The sequence below is a fragment of the Cervus canadensis genome, chromosome 28, assembly GCF_019320065.1.
Source record: "Cervus canadensis isolate Bull #8, Minnesota chromosome 28, ASM1932006v1, whole genome shotgun sequence".
NCBI lineage: Eukaryota > Metazoa > Chordata > Mammalia > Artiodactyla > Cervidae > Cervus > Cervus canadensis.
In genome coordinates, this window is record NC_057413.1 from 20,439,003 (window position 1) to 20,453,289 (window position 14,287).

Sequence of the window (14,287 nt, forward strand, 5' to 3'; positions counted from 1 at the left end):
GTTTCTATGTTTATGTCTTCAAGGTGACTGATCTTTTCTTCTGCAATGTCAAATCTACCATTACACATCTAACATAATCTACCAGTCTACCAATACACATCCAGTGTATTTTTATCTCAGGCATTTTCATCTCTAGAATTTTAATTGTGATCTTTTAAACATCTTTCATGTCTCTGGTATAACTTTTTGAACATAAGGAGTACATTTATAGTAATTTTTTTTTAATTGACTGCACTGTGCAACGTATGGGATCTTAGTTCCCTGACGAGGGATCAAACCTGTGCCCCCTGCATTGGAAGGCAGAATCTTAACCTTGGACCACCAGGGAAGTCCTATAATAATCTATAGCAACACTTATTGTCACTGTCTGCTAATTCTAACATCCTGGTCTCTGTAATTCTCAACTCTGTCCCCTTAACTCACTGGGACTGCTGGGCTCTCTTAGGGCTCCTCCCTTCCCACACTGTGTCCTGGAATCTGTCTCCAGGAAGGAAGCTGGACAATTGCAGGCCTTGCCGCTTTCATTTTCTTCTTTGTAGAAGCCACAATGCTTGTGTAGCCTGGTGTCCAGGGTCTGAATACTGTTGGTTTCATATGTTTATCTGAATTTGTCATTGTTTAAGACAAGAGAGTAAATCTGATTCTTAATGCTCCATGATGGCATTTTCAAGCTTGTCATTTTTCTGTTTACACAAAATATCTGGATTGTTTTATTTTCTATGTTTTATAATTAAAAATACTGAAGTTTTATGTACAGTCTATTGTTTCTTGTAGTTCTCAATCATGTTGTCTTTTGCCCACCTGTACTTATACATCTCCTGCTCCCAGCTGTTCCTTTATTTTGCACCATTATTTGTGTAAATTCTTTTGACATATAACAAAAGTTAAATGTCAAATATATTAGCAATAAATGTGAACAAAAATGAAAATGTGGACTGAGAAATGGAATAAAACAAAATAGATCAGTTTGTCAGAGATGAAAGTGAATGAGGAGGATATTGTCAGTATAAGGAAAAATATACTGGTCGTAGTATTGGGGGAAACAAAATCTCTTTTTTTCTCCTCTTCTTACCAAAAATGTTAATTTATGTTTACTGTTAGAATATTATAGGGTTACACAGTAAGGAGTAAAGGGAACATTTAATTTAGTAATTGAATATTAGATTCTCTAGATATGCTTTAAATATAAATGACACCAAAAGACTGAGTGAGTGAAAGTCGCTCAGTTGTGTCCGACTCTTTGTGACCCCAAGGAATTCTCCAGGCCAGGATACTGGAGTGGGTAGCTGTTCCTTTCTCCAGGGGATCTTCCCAATTCAGGACTCAAACCCAGGTCTCCCGCATTGCAGGCGGATTCTTTACCACCTGAGCCACAAGGGAAGCCCAGCAAAACATTATATAATATAAAATTAAGTGTGGTAAGTACAAAGCCCGCTTTCTCAACCACTCAAGAAAGCTATCTAAAATACAGACTCCTTTGCTCATCTCTATCCTGATGTATATAATTTGGAGGGGGAAGTAGAAGAATTAATGAGTACATTAAATTTTAGTAAGCAGTTAGACTTTTTTCAACTTTGAAATAAAGTAGTATAAAAAATCTTTTCAAGTGGAGGATAATTGCTTTACAATGTTGTGTTGATTTCTGCTGTACAACAAGGTGAATCAGCCATAATTATATATGTGTGTGTGTGTGTATATATGTGTGTATGTGTGTGTGCATATATATATGTGTGTGTGTGTGTATATGTGTGTATGTGTGTGTGTATATATGTGTGTGTGTATATGTGTGTGTGTGTGTGTGTATATGTGTGTGTGTATATATGTGTGTGTGTATATATATGTGTGTGTGTATATGTGTGTGTTTTTGTATATATGTGTGTGTGTGTGTATGTGTGTATATATATGTGTGTGTGTGTGTATATATGTGTGTGTGTGTGTGTGTATCCCTTCCTCTTGAGCCTCCCTCCCACCCAAAGTAGTGTAAAATTTCTAAAAGGCACTTTTGCAAATCATCCCTACAGTTTAAGTGTGCTTGTATTTTGACGCAGAAATAACTAAATTCCTGTGACTTTCCTGGCTTCCCAATGGTTAAGACTCTGTGTTTCCAATGCAGGGGGCATGGGTTCAGACCCTGGCTGGGGAACTAAGATCCCATATGCCAAACAACGTGGCCAGAAAAAAAGCAAAAGAGAAGTAACTAAATTCCTAAAAAGGATTTATCTTAAGAAGATAATCATACATGTCTCAAAATATCAATAGGTGTTTAACGATGTTTCCTGAATTGTGGTTTATACAAGCAAAATAGTGGAACTTATCTAAATGCTGTAGTCAATATGATGGTGTGCTCAGTCGTGCTTGACTCTTTGTGACCCCATGGACTATAGCCTGCTGGTCTTCTTTGCCCATGGGATTTCTCAGGCAAGAACACTGGAGTGGGTTGCCATTTCCTCCAGGGAAGATCTTCCCCACCCTGGGATCAAACCCAAGTCTCCCGCATTGCAGGGGGATTCTTTACCATCTGAGCCACCAGGGAAGCCCATTATAATAATGGTAACTGTGAATAAAGGAACACTTAATATGTCTCAGGCAATAAGGCCATGTGATTTACATGGTCAAATTTTACCCTCAAAGCAAACCCATGAAGCACCCAATTTGTGATCATTTTCTACTGAGAGAGTTTAAGGAGGTGGTGGAGTTGGGGATGGGATTGAACCCAGGATATCTTCTCTCAGAGACCTTTGTGACCTATTTTCCATTAGTTCCCTGTCCAGCAGGTAGCAGACATGACTCTGCACCCCATGCTAGTGAACTGTTGCAGTGTTCCAGAATGTTCTATAAGAAGAGGCTGCTAGGTTCAGAAGTCAGGAGGACATCAAGTGGCAGTGTGGCTTAGCTGCCTGAGCCACACTAAAGTCCATCATCCAGTATATGTTTTGAGGCCGCCAGTGGATCAGGATCTGCTAGTTCCTGGAAACAGAAGGAAGAGCAAGAGTAAGACCCTGGTGATACGGCGCTTTAACTGTTATAAGGGAAATGAACATTTAGCAGAAATCATAAAAGAAGATAATCAAGAGACCTAATGGATTCCATATGACTATAATCAATAATATAAAAGATGCAAAAAAGATATGGCATATGAAACAAGACCAGAATTACATACTATTGTATACAGAGAAGAAGAAAGTGCTCTTAGAAATTAGAAATATGATCATAGAAATAAATAATTCAATAGAAGAATTAGAAAATTAAGTTGTAGCTCCATTTAGTGCTACAAAATGGAGAAGTAAGGGCAAGAAGGAAAGAAGAACTATAAGAATTCTGGGTTATCAGCAAGGGATTCCAACACATCAAGAACATAAGTTTCAAAGAGAATGGAGAGTAGCAAATATTTTTAAAATTTCAAGAAAGTTTCTCAGAGTTTGACAGACAAAAGCTTATACTTTGAATGGTCCCCACCAAGTTCTCAGCACAGGAGATGAAAACAGATATATGAAAACAAAGATATATCACAGATGAAATTTCAGTAAAAAGGGTGGAAAAGTAGAGGCTTTGAGCACTTCCCTGGTGGCACAATGGTTAAGAATCGACCGGCCAATGCAGGGGACACAGGTTTGATCCCTAGACTGGGAAGATTTCATATGCCCAGAGCAACTAAGCCCATGCACTCCAACTACTGAGCCCGCGAGCCTAGAGCCTGTGCTCCACAACAAGAGAAGCCGCCTCCTGCTCGGTGCAACTAGAGAAAGTCCTTGGACAGCAACGAAGACCCAGTGCAACCAAAAATAAAGTAAGTAAAATTTTTTAAAAAGAAGAGACTTTGAAAACTTCAAGAGGCAAAAAAAAAAAAAAAAAAAAATCTGCTCTAAAGAAGCTAGAAAATGTTGAAACAATGCTTTCTAAATTCTGAGGAAAATTATTTCCAACACAGTATTCTATACCAAGTCACTATGTGAATAAGTGCTAGTAGCCTGAAGACATTTTTAGATATTTGCATGTGTGTGTGTGTGTGTGTGTGTGTTGGTCGCTCAGTTGTGTCTGATTCTTTCAGACCCCATGGACTGTAGCCCACCAGGTCCTCTGTCCTTGGAATTCTCCAGGCAAGAATACTGGAGTGGGCACGCCAGTCAGAATGGCTGCTATCAGTGAGTCTACAAACAATAAATGCTGGAGAGAGTGCGGAGAAAAAGGAACCCTCTTACACTGTTGGTGGGAATGCAAACTAGTATAGCCACTATGGAGAACAGTGTGCAGATTCCTTAAAAAACTGGAAATAGAACCGCCATACGACCCAGCAATCCCACTGCTGGGCATACGCACCGAGGAAACCAGAAGTGAAAGAAACACGTGTACCCCAATGTTCATTGCAGCACTGTTTATAATAGCCAGGACATGGAAGCAGCCTAGATGTCCATGGGCAGATGAATGGATAAGAAAGCTGTGGTACATATACACAATGGAATATTACTCAGCTACTAAAAAGAATACATTTAAATCAGTTCTAATGAGGTGGATGAAACTGGAGCCTATTGGACAGAGCGAAGTAAGTCAGAAAGAAAAACACCAATATAGTATATTAACGCATATGCATGGAATTTAGAAAGATGGTAACGATGACCCTATATGCAAGACAGCAAAAGAGACACAAATACAAAGAACAGACTTTTGGACTCTGTGGGAGAAGGCGAGGGTGGGATGATTTGAGAGAATAGTGCTGAAACATGTATATTATCATATGTGAAACAGATCACCAGTCCAGGTTCGATGCATAAGACAGGGTGCTCAGGGCTGGTGCACTGGGATGACCCTGAGGGATGGGATGGGGAGGGAGGTGGGAGGGAGGGTCAGGATGGGGAACATATGTACACCCATTGCTGATTCATGTGAATGTATGGCAAAAACCACCACAGTATTGTAAAGTAATTAGCCTCCAATTAAAATAAAAAAAAAAAAAAAGAATACTGGAGTGGGTTGCCATGCCCTTCTCTAGGGGATTTTTTTTAGCTATTTAGAGTTTCAATATTTTACTTTATATGGTCCCTTTCTCAGCATACTAACTAGATGAAGTAAAGGGAAAGTGTTTGAAAAAACCAAAAAAGAAGAACATGTGAGATCCAGGCAACAGGGAAGCCAGCAGGAAAGAGAGGCAGAGGTCAGCCCTGGATGAGGTGAAGGAGATTCCCAATGTCAGCCACGCCCCAGGTGAGCAGGGAACCTGTCCCCATGTGGCAGCCCCGAGGGCCGTGGGAAAGTCTGTGCAAAGAGCTGAAGTTGGTAGAATATCTGATGTGCTTGAATATATTCATAAGTACTTAGGCTGTGGAGGAAAGTTTGAGAGTGATCTCATAATGAATACAACAGAAACTAAGCAAATGAAGGAATAAGACATTTATTAACTCCAGAACAATGGTTTTAAAAATTCAAGGGAAAAAAATTATCATAGTCTACTAAATGCTATTTAGTCTACTAAATGCATTTATTTACACGGTCATAATAATGTAGACACTGAACATTGAGCTAATAAAAATTATAAAATAACTATTTGAAGGATGATGGTATGTTAAAGAGAGCTAATTCACTAAAATGATACATAAACAAAAACAAAGAAAGACCACTATGAATGTGCTATTTAGAAGAACAGAAATACCAATAAGAGAAACAGACACAAACGTTAAAGAGGTTGGCTCCGAGATCAGAAATGGGATGTATGGAAGATTGGGGAGACTCCCCTGGTGGCTTAGATGGCAAAGAATCTGCTTAAATGCAGGAAACCTGGGTTCATTCCCTGGGTCAGGAAGATCCTCTGGAGAAGGGAATGGCTACCCACTCCAGTATTCTTGCCTGGAGAGTTCCATGGACAGAGGCTGCAATCCATGGTGTTGCAAAGAGTTGAATACAACTAAGTGACTTTCACCTACTCACTTATTTTCATTAACAGGACTTGTAGTGGTATTTATTTTTCAAGATATGTGCATATATGTATCTGCTAAAAATAAAAGACAACACAGTAGGTGAGAGAATGGACTCAAGTATTGTTCTATAAGGAAAGTCATAGAAATGGGGCACTGGTTGGAGGGGGATAGGGGACCAAGTGGTGGATTTTAATGGGACCATTTTATTTTCATTTATTTGGTTTCATTTTGTTTGTTCTAATGAGAGGTATTAACATTACAGCACATTTGTATGCAAGAATGAATGATACAATAGAGACTAGGAAATTGATTATTGGGGGAAGCAGGGTCCAATCTTAAGCTCAGGCTGAGAGGTGACCTTAGGTAGGTGTGGGACCATCCATCACCACTGGTTGGAAGGCAGAGATACAGACACAGAACTTGGGGCCACTGAGATCTGGGCCCATCAACTTAGAGCTGTGGCCCTTGGGCAGCAGCAGGTTATATAATAAACTAGAAGAAAATACAACAGAATATTTCCAAGTGTGAAGGCTATGGCTATTTTTATTATCAGTTTCATCATTTTATAAATTTTCTATAGTGAACATACTTTATCATACATTATAGAATATCTGTATACATTATAATCAGAATTTTTAAAACTTGGTTTAAAGTTTGAAAGGGAAGACAGATGGGTAGAAAAAGTCAAGAACTTGGGGCAAACAGCTGGAAGTGTAGGACTGCCATGTTTAGACTCTGGTGCAATAAACTCATAGAACTGTTTCTCCATTTTCAGGACACTGTTCTCTATGAAGGGCAAGCAGGATCTTTCCCTTCTTTGGGAGGCTAGGTCATTTATTACTTTCTTATCAACTCATTGATGCTTTTAAGAAGATGGTTTTTGAGTTTAACATGGTATTTTTACCTCTTTTCAGTGGAAGGATTTGTCCATATACTATAGCCTACTTTTCTAGAAATGGAAAATGGAAGGCAAAACAGTTCCGTGAAAAGATCTTTGGGGAGTTTCTGGTTTCAGTTCTACATGTGAGCAGCTTGGAAATCACCTTTCTGTCTTTAAGACAAGTAAAAACCTGAATAAGCTGAAAAATTACCAATTCTTCTAGAATTCATAAAAGAGAGGAAACAGGGCAAACCACTGTCCCCACGATGAAAAAAAAAACAAACATTCCCAAAAGTTCCCAAAAGCAAAATTTGAATTTACTACACACTGGGAACTATTCACATAGCATTTACAGTGTATTTACAACCATTTCCATAGCAGTTATAGGTATTGTATTACAGGTATTAGAAGTAAAGTAGAGATGATTTAAAGTACACAGGAGGATGTGTGTAGATTATGTACAAACACTATGACATCATTTAAAAGGGACTTGAGCATCCACAGATTTTGGTATCTTTGAGGGGCCCTGAAATTAATTCCCTGTGGATGCGAAGGGACAATGTAGATCAACTGAATAGAATAAAGAGCCTAGAAATAGACTCACATAAATATTGTCAACTGACCTTTGACAAAAGAGCAAGGCAGAAGGAACCAAGATGGCGGAGGAATAGGACGGGGAGACCACTTTCTCCCCTACAAATTCATCGAAAAAACATTTGAACGCTGAGCAAACTTCACAAAACAGCTTCTGACCGCTAGCAGAAGACATCAGGCGCCCAGAAAAGCAGCCCATCATCTTCGAAAGGAGGTAGGACAAAATATAAAAGATAAAAAGAGAGACAATAGAGTTAGGGACGGAGACCCATCCTGGGAAGGGAGTCGTAATAGAGGAAGTCTCCAAATTCCAGGAAACCCTCTCACGGGCGGGTCTGGGGGAAGTTTTCCAATCTCAGAGGGCAACCTAACTGGGAGGAAAATAAATTAAACCCACAGATTACATGCCTAAAAGCAACTCCCAGCAGAAAAGTACCCCAGACGCCGGCATCCGCCACCAGCAAGTGGGGGCAGAACGGAGAGGAGCGGGCGGCATTGCTTAGGGTAAGGACCGGGCCTAATGCCCTGAAGGCAATCGGAGGGAGCTAATGAGAGATAGCAACTTAAACTGTGGGGTAGCAAGAGAGAGGGAGAAAATTATCCCGCCGGAACATACCGCCGGCCATTCGCAGAACAAAGGGACTGAGCAATTCCAGAGAAGAGCTAGCCGGCAGCGGACCGGCCCATCCCCCACCGGAGGCAGGAGGAGGGGGGAGGGGAAAGGGCAAGCGCGGCCCCAGACACGGCATCCCCTACCAAACTGCAAACCAGATCTGAAACCAGATCTGAAAGAGACACGTGCACCCCAATGTTCATCGCAGCACTGTTTATAATAGCCAGGACATGGAAGCAACCTAGATGCCCATCTGCAGACGAATGGATAAGGAAGCTGTGGTACATACATATACACCATGGAATATTACTCAGCCATCAAAAAGAATTCATTTGAATCAGTTCTAATGAGATGGATGAAACTGGAGCCCATTATACAGAGTGAAGTAAGCCAGAAAGATAAAGACCAATACAGTATACTAACACATAAATATGGAATTTAGAAAGATGGTAACGATAACCCTATATGCAAAACAGAAAAAGAGACATAGATGTACAGAACAGACTTTTGGACTCTGTGGGAGAAGGCGAGGGTGGGATGTTTCAAGAGAATAGCATCAAAACATGTATATTATCTAGGGTGAAACAGATCACCAGCCCAGGCTGGATGCATGAGACAAGTGCTTGGGCCTGGTGCACTGGGAAGACCCAGAGGAATCGGGTGGAGAGGGAGGTGGGACGGGGGATCCGGATGGGGAACACATGTAAATCCATGGCTGATTCATGTCAATGTATGACAAAAACCACTACAATATTGTAAAGTAATTAGCCTCCAACTAATAAAAATAAATGGAAAAAAAATAAAATAAAACCTCAAACTAATCAAAACCCATATTGTCTAAATAAAGCTGGCTCTATTGTGAGTAGGAAACAATCTGACTATCATGTTAAAAAATAAATAAATAAATAACTTAATTGACTTTAAAAATCACTTTCGGTACATCTGCTGCAATTAAGCTAATTTGAGTTAAGTTCTTAGCAGTCCACTGTCATCTACCACAATCCATCCAATTTTTGCTAGAACCAGACTGGCAAATTAACTGCTAATATGTTTGGACCACGTTCCACCTCACATCCCTTCAAGGGAGGTATTAAGCACTTTCATTACCCTTGAGATATAAAATTGTTTTAATTTTCTATTCTGGCTAAGGTTCAGAGGCTATTTTATGGGCTTCCACTTGGCCTATATCATTACCAAGCTTTTATTGCACAGGTCAAACAAATGTGAGGTTCCAGCAATTGTTAAACATGGCCATTTCAATGACACATTTAGAAACTGGGGAAATAATCACAGGGGGATGTGTGGACAGAGAATCCACTGAGACATGGGTGGACCTGAGACAGGACACAAACTATTTCCTGGTCCTCATATACCCCTCTTCTAATGGGAGTCCATGACGGTGCTTTGGTTCCCTAAGAATTAGTATCAAATTGGACTCTGTGTCTAATAAACCTAGCAAAGATCTGGGCATTTTCTTTCTTCAGTGTATTGTGGCCATTGATTCCTTTAGTGAAGGACTTGGGGAATTACTAATGTACCACACCTGCTATAGTGTTACAGAAACTATGGGGGCCTTTAATTAATGGATTCTGAGTCTGAGATCTGGCTCAGATCTGGAAACTGGTCAAGGAATCATAACTTTCTATTGAGGCCATTTATCTCAGCCTTCAGCTTATTTGTCATTCTTCTACTGGTTCAAATATTAGGCAACACTCTTATAAGATGTCTATCTGTCTTGCCCCAAGGAGTACAATGGTCTGTTACCCATTTCCAAAATTCTCACAGTCAGAATTTCTCTGGCTTCAATTCTGACGTTGATGGCTATTTTGACAATTCTGCTCACTTTGTTTCTTACTTGCTGTCACCTGTCCTCTGGCTTTCTGAGATCTTATTATCCCCAGTAATGCTGAGGAAACATTAATGCTAAGTTCTGTGATATTATCTCCTAGAATCAGCCTCAGCTCACCAAGGATGAACACAATGAGCTTGATACTCCCCTTACCTGTGCATTCCTATTGCCTGATAAACAGTATCCTTTGGGTGTCTCCAAGGAAATAGTCACCTGTGTGTTTTCCAGTTCTATAGAGTAGATTCAGACTAGCATGCCCACTTCCCTGAACCTTTTCATCTTTCTACAATCTGCCATGGCAGTTCTGGCATCTCTACTTCATTTAATTGAGCCATCAATTTCATTAGAACAGGTTTTTTTGAGATATAATTCACATATATTATTCAATCATTTAAACTCAGTGGTTTTTACTATGTTCATAGAGCTAATGCAACAAATACCACATCAATTTTAGAACATTCTCATCACTCCAAAAACATTTTTAAAAGCATTTTCATCACCACACATCCATTATTTCTAAGCAGTCATCCCCATTTCCGTCCAACATTCCCCGAGCCCTAGGCAACTACAAATCTACTTTCTGTCTTTATAGATTCACTTATTAAGGACCCATTGTTGTTCAGTCACTAAGTCGTGGCTGACTCTTCAGGGAAACAGACCAGTTAGATAAATGGAATAGTACAATGTCAATCTTTCGTGACTGACTTCTTTCACAAAGCAAAATACTTTCAAAGTTCATCCCCATTGTAGCATGAATCAGTACTTCATTCCTTTCCATGGTCAAATAATATTGCATTCTGTGGATATATCACCTTTGATTTATTCATTCATTCATGTGACACTTAGGTTATTTCTGTGTTTTGGTTATTATGAATAATGTTGCTTGGACTGTATGTTCCAAACTTAAGAATACACTTTAATAATTATTACTTCATATAATTTTGGGAAGTTTCTATGTTTATGTCTTCAAGGTGACTGATCTTTTCTTCTGCAATGTCAAATCTACCATTACACATCTAACATAATCTACCAGTCTACCAATACACATCCAGTGTATTTTTATCTCAGGCATTTTCATCTCTAGAATTTTAATTGTGATCTTTTAAACATCTTTCATGTCTCTGGTACAACTTTTTGAACATAAGGAGTACATTTATAGTAATTTTTTTTTAATTGACTGCACTGTGCAACGTACGGGATGTTAGTTCCCTGACGAGGGATCAAACCTGTGCCCCCTGCATTGGAAGGCAGAATCTTAACCTTGGACCACCAGGGAAGTCCTATAATAATCTATAGCAACACTTATTGTCACTGTCTGCTAATTCTAACATCCTGGTCTCTGTAATTCTCAACTCTGTCCCCTTAACTCACTGGGACTGCTGGGCTCTCTTAGGGCTCCTCCCTTCCCACACTGTGTCCTGGAATCTGTCTCCAGGAAGGAAGCTGGACAATTGTAGGCCTTGCCGCTTTCATTTTCTTCTTTGTAGAAGCCACAATGCTTGTGTAGCCTGGTGTCCAGGGTCTGAATACTGTTGGTTTCATATGTTTATCTGAATTTGTCATTGTTTAAGACAAGAGAGTAAATCTGATTCTTAATGCTCCATGATGGCATTTTCAAGCTTGTCATTTTTCTGTTTACACAAAATATCTGGATTGTTTTATTTTCTATGTTTTATAATTAAAAATATAGAAGTTTTATGTACAGTCTGTTGTTTCTTGTAGTTCTCAATCATGTTGTTTTTTGCCCACCTGTACTTATACATCTCCTGCTCCCAGCTGTTCCTTTATTTTGCACCATTATTTGTGTATATTCTTTTGACATATAACAAAAGTTAAATGTCAAATATATTAGCAATAAATGTGAACAAAAATGAAAATGTGGACTGAGAAATGGAATAAAACAAAATAGATCAGTTTGTCAGAGATGAAAGTGAATGAGGAGGATATTGTCAGTATAAGGAAAAATATACTGGTCGTAGTATTGGGGGAAACAAAATCTCTTTATTTCTCCTCTTCTTACCAAAAATGTTAATTTATGTTTACTGTTAGAATATTATAGGGTTACACAGTAAGGAGTAAAGGGAACATTTAATTTAGTAATTGAATATTAGATTCTCTAGATATGCTTTAAATATAAATGACACCAAAAGACTGAGTGAGTGAAAGTCGCTCAGTTGTGTCCGACTCTTTGTGATCCCAAGGAATTCTCCAGGCCAGGATACTGGAGTGGGTAGCTGTTCCTTTCTCCAGGGGATCTTCCCAATTCAGGACTCAAACCCAGGTCTCCCGCATTGCAGGCGGATTCTTTACCACCTGAGCCACAAGGGAAGCCCAGCAAAACATTATATAATATAAAATTAAGTGTGGTAAGTACAAAGCCCGCTTTCTCAACCACTCAAAGAAAGCTATCTAAAATACAGACTCCTTTGCTCATCTCTATCCTGACGTATATAATTTGGAGGGGGAAGTAGAAGAATTAATGAGTACATTAAATTTTAGTAAGCAGTTAGGCTTTTTTCAACTTTGAAATAAAGTAGTATAAAAATTTTTTTTCAAGTGGAGGATAATTGCTTTACAATGTTGTGTTGATTTCTGCTGTACAACAAGGTGAATCAGCCATAATTATATATATGTGTGTGTGTGTGTGTGCGTGTGCATGTATGTGTGTGTGTGTATATATATGTGTGTGTGTGTGTATATATGTGTGTGTGTGTATGTGTGTGTGTATATGTGTGAGTGTATATATGTGTGTGTGTATATATATATGTGTGTGTGTGTGTATATATGTGTGCATATATATATGTGTGTGTATGTGTGTATATGTGTGTGTATATGTGTTTGTATGTGTGTGTATGTGTTTGTATGTGTATGTGTGTGTGTGTGTATGTATCAGGAGCTGTTATGGGAGGTCCCACCCGTGACGAGGTCATGAAGAAAATACCGGGCAGGCAAGGCCGTCCGGGACCCCATCCATGACGAGGTCACGAGGAAAGAACCTGACAGGCAAGGCCGTCTAGGATAAGGGACCCTCCAGGTTGGCCTCGGCCTCTACCCCACCCTGTATCCTCCCCCCTTATCTGCTGTTGCTCTTGTTTGCCCTGCTGCAGATTCTTGTGTTGCCTGCCGAGAGCTCTCCTGCTCCTCTTTCACTGAATGAGGACCAACTTAAAACCCTAATTAATAAATCTCCTGGACGCTGGTACCCTATGAAGGGGCCAGAGATGAAGGAAATGCTTCAGTTCAAACCTTTTGCTGGCATTCTGGCTTGTTTGATAAATGTGTGATCTCATTGCACAAAATGCTCTTGATTGTTCTAAACATCCTAAGCACAGTACGCTAACAAAAGAAACTATTAAGCATAGGTCCCTCCACGGGGTGAGAAAAGCCCCACAAATATTATAGCCACATATACGCCTAATCGAAAATAGTTTAGATAGAGATTAGCTGGTGACTTCTTGCAGGTAATTAACTTTTGGACTAAGAGCTTGTTTTGTGCCATATCTGCTGTTTTTGCAATCCTTTGCATTTCTGTTCTGTGAAAATGTAATCTTACCTAGTTCCCATAGAGATGACGCTTATTAGAAAGAAAATAGATTAATTATAAGAAAGACAGGGTCGGCTACTGAAGTTGCTTAAAGTTGCACCAGGTGCAAACCATAAATTGTCAACACGCCTGAAAGCCAAAAGATATTATACATAGAGATTAACCATTAAAAAGGCCCTAATAGGCACAGAGCCCTTTGGGGGGTGAGGAAGCCCTATTAAAAAATACAAAAAATATTGTTTTAAAAGTGGTTATTAGATCAATGTTTGATTGATGTTAATGTGCTGAGGTTATACAGTGGACACTATTGTTAATATGGTTAAAGATATAGTAAAATAAGAGTTTAGCCCTAGTGTAAAAACAATAAGATAACTGTTAATTTTAACCAGGAGTGCTAAACAGGGGCTGCCTCACCAGAGCCACAGAGTCTTTGTGTGTTAAACTTTTTAGATAAATTTAGCTGAGAATTTCTGCAAAAAGACTGACTTTTATGTTAACAGGATTGTATGTCTATTATGTTACAACTTGCTGTACCATGAGACTGCCAATTTTCTGTTTTCTGCTAACCTCAAGGCCAAAAAATAATGTACAAAAAATCTATGGGAAAAGACTCTCATAAACAAAAATATACAGAACACACCTGGTTTCGTGAAGGACAAGCTGATATAATGTTAAACTAAGTCTGTATGCTTATCTGCCCCTTAGAAATGTACCAACTTAGGGTATAAAGGCTATGGTGAAAAATAAAGCAACTGCCAGACTCTGCTGCATATTCCTGGTCTGGTCTCTTTCTTTCTTTCTCTCTCTCTCTCCCTAGCAGACTTGGCCCTATCAAGGCCGGTCCTATGTGTCTCTCTCTCGCCGACGCCGTTCATCCTGAGGGTTCCCCTGGATCCTG

General features: G+C 39.4%; 1 protein-coding gene across 1 annotated transcript in view; it reads right to left on the reverse strand.

Moving 5' to 3' along the window:
* Window positions 1-2,198: 2,198 nt before the first annotated feature.
* The window catches only part of LOC122429686 (BOLA class I histocompatibility antigen, alpha chain BL3-7-like), a 199,148-nt gene continuing 187,059 nt past the window's right edge, over window positions 2,199-14,287 (reverse strand). Inside the window, exon 10 of the transcript XR_006266095.1 lies at window positions 2,199-2,967. The gene's annotated coding sequence lies outside the window, so the exon portion shown is untranslated. The remainder of the gene's footprint in view (window positions 2,968-14,287) is intronic.